The sequence below is a fragment of the Lissotriton helveticus genome, chromosome 1_1 (assembly GCF_964261635.1).
Source record: "Lissotriton helveticus chromosome 1_1, aLisHel1.1, whole genome shotgun sequence".
Taxonomy (NCBI): Eukaryota; Metazoa; Chordata; class Amphibia; order Caudata; family Salamandridae; genus Lissotriton; species Lissotriton helveticus.
Window position 1 is genome coordinate 153189447 of NC_136057.1, and position 3505 is coordinate 153192951.

Here is a 3505-nt window from a genome sequence, read left to right on the forward strand (position 1 = left end):
AAAAGTACCTTATAAGTTGTTTAGGAGAAAGATGACTAACACAGAGTTATCTCCTGAGTGGTTGCATTGGGGCGAAAACAGCAGTGTTAAACGGGAGTAACTGGTGGGTGATATTGCAAAAGAATTGAGATATGTGGAAAATTAGAAGTTAAACAGTGATGTCAAGAAGAGTGTGGCTCAATTCAATTTCAATTTGGGAGATTCAGTTATGATTAAGAAACCTGTGAAGTCAAGAGATATTTCCAAGTTTTCAAAGAAATATGAACCTGTTTCATAATGCCATTAAAGTAGAATATGGGAGGGCCTGGAAACTCAATAGAGTGGTGGTGTACAAAGAAAATGTTTCATTGCAAAGGTTGTGCTTTTACCCTTGTTCTTGCATTTCTTGTATCTCTTTCATTTTTCAAAATTTTATATATTCTGTACATATCTTATGTTTACTTTTCTTATGCATATGTTTTTTGTATATTCTTTTCTTTGTAAAGGAAGGGGAGGGTGGTATCTTAGGAATGTGTATTAGCTGGAATGTTGGTGACTTTCAGGCAGATGCATCAATATTGCTTTTTGCGATTCCTTAATTGCGAAAAATAAGGAATCGCAATTAAGGAATTGCAAAATGCAATGCATCAACAAATCGCTAAATAAATTGAGATTTCTTAAAAATTGCGAGTCGCAATTAAGGAATACCTCCCCATTCATTCCGATGGGCCTAGAGGCCCATAGAAATTAATGGGAAGACATTCTCAATTTGCGAATGCGATTTCAAGGGTGCAGGGGTGTCCAAAGGACACCCTGTTGCACCCCTGAAATCAATCTGTGCACATATGTTGTGCACACACATGCCCTAAGGGCATGTGTGTGCACAACATGAAACTTTGAAAAATGCACAAAAGTGCATTTTTCAAAGTTTTCGCAAATAACCATGAGGTTCAACTTCATGGTAATTTACTCCTCCTAATTGCGAAATCACATTTTTTAAAAGTTTCATGCATTGCATTTAAGGAATCGCAAAATGCGATTCCTTAAATGCAATCGCAATTTGAGAATTCGCAAATATTTGCGAATTCTCAAATTGCGAGGGCCTTCACCCTTCATGCATTCCAAAAGCAGATTTTGCAATCGCAAACGGATGATTTTTGCGATTCGCACCGTTTGCGATCGCAAAATCCTTTGATGCATATGCCTAATAGAGTGTTGGGACATTCCAGGTTAGTGATGATCTGACCATAGTTCCATTGGAGTCAGTCGATGCTGGACCCGGCTGATACCTTACCGGTGGATGGGGTGCTCTTGAATAAGGGACCTGCTTGGATGTTCCTGGAGTCTATACTTTGAACTGGAAAAATACAGCGCTGAATCATCAGGTGAAACTGCAGCGAAAATTAATACATTACTTTGAGATTCAAACTTGCAATTATCGATTCTCTGGTAAATCGTCAATCCTCAGGGGAACCTCAGATCCCACCAGTAATATCTGTAAAACTCTAACTCCTGGGGTGCGAGAGAGCAAAGTTACTGGGACGGGGTACAACCTGTGAACCTCGCAATAAGGTCCTTAGTGGGTTGCTTGCACAATTGCTACTTCGGTGTCTTGCTGCATGGACATAAGTTCACCAACATGTCTTGTGTAGGCGAATTGACATCACACACATTTTGAACGTGATGGCATAATAGAGTCCACCCCTTGACCCACCTTCAACGTAGAGGTGGGCGAGCGAACAAATTAACAGAGCGAGGCGAGCAAGGGCCAAGCCTTGGGGGTGGCTTGGCTCTTGAGCCGGTGCACGAGCCGAGCCTTGAAAATGTTTGCCATGTAAATCATACAAGACGAATCAAATAAAAATGATATAATCTCTTCAAAATTCAAAAAGTGTATTACTTTAACATGGAAGTTTCAACATTAATACGTCACATTATTGCACTGCACTAAGAAAGTACTTATTACAAGTGATAGGTTTGAAACATCAACTTAGAACCATTCCTGCCCCTACCCTCACCCACCACAGTGCCATTAGTGAGCTATAATGCTAGACAGATGTCATGTTAACACTGTAAGTGGCCCAGATACTTATAGATAAAGTAACCTTACAGTCTATTAAACACGGTAGGTTTTTGTACAGCTGGTAGTATGAACTCACACATTTGAAGGTGCTTTTGTATGTGATAATGAAGAAAAAAGAGCATCTGTAACATAAAATATTTGTCTAAGATCAATCAGTTTGGTTAAAGCAGGGAAGCCACAATTAATCCAGGATTCCTGGTTTCAAATTGTAAAATCAGCCACTAAATGTGTATCTGTTTGTCTCTACTTTTAACCCAAATGTTATTGCTTTCTTTTCACTTCTTTATGTATAAGACTAGAGCGAGGGGAGCAGGTGCAAACCACCTGAAACCTCGGCTCGTTATGGGCTCCAGGCTCCGAGGGGACTTTGAGTTCAGCCAGAGCCAGTCTTCAGGCTCGAACCTGGCTCGAGCTTTCAGTGGTTCGCCCACCTCTAAGTTAAAGAACAGGGAATTTAACGCAACATTGAGTCCTGCTTACCTTCTCTTCATGCCTTCATAACCTCTAAGACCAGGGTTAGTAAGAGGAGTTGTCAAAAAAGGAAATCCCCTTTGGGCAATTGCAATCACATATACTCAATCCATAGCATAACTCTAATCAAAGAACCTTAATTCACACAATGTGATGAACAAAGAGGAAATGTAAAAATTATATAAAAAAATGTATACAGTTTATTCAAACAGATATTAAAAACATTAGAGGCTTTCTAGGAGCACATGATCCAAGCCTATCATAGGTACAATATTGTTTAAAACAGTATAAAACACATTGGAACAAAACAAAACAAAACAGAATAAAATGGGAATAGCACTAAGGAAAAGTAGTTCCTATTACACAAAGGGAAATATCCAGAGATCAATTCTGATCAATATTTCAATTCTCCGTCAGAATTATTGTCTCCAGAGACTTAGAGTAATTATCCCTTGCTTGAGCATCAACGCGTTTCGGTGGGCAAATTAATAAATAGCCAACACCTTCTTCAGGAAAACATTATATTCATTCCCATTAAAACATCATGTATCTGTAAGGAAAAGGTAAAAATAGACACATTTTACTAAACAAGTTCCAAAAACACATACATCATATAATTTATATAACCTCCATGTTCAGACCAAATAATTGCTTCACAGTGTAGTACATAACCAGCAACAATCAAAATATGATTCAATCTCAAAATAACATTCATATATAGCACATAGGAGGTACATAGGAGGCACTTTTTCCCCCACCCAGGGCCGGACTTGGAACCACAACCGGCCCTGGCAAAGTGCTTGGCCGCCCGCCCTCCCCCACCCCGGTTTTCGGCCGATTTTGGTAGAGGGCCGAAAAACGGCCCTGTAACAAAAACGGCCCCCAGGGGCCCAAAACCAACCCCCACCCGTGTGGCGCAATGGGGGATTGCCTGGTGCCCGCTATGGCCAGTCCGACCCTGACCCCACCCCG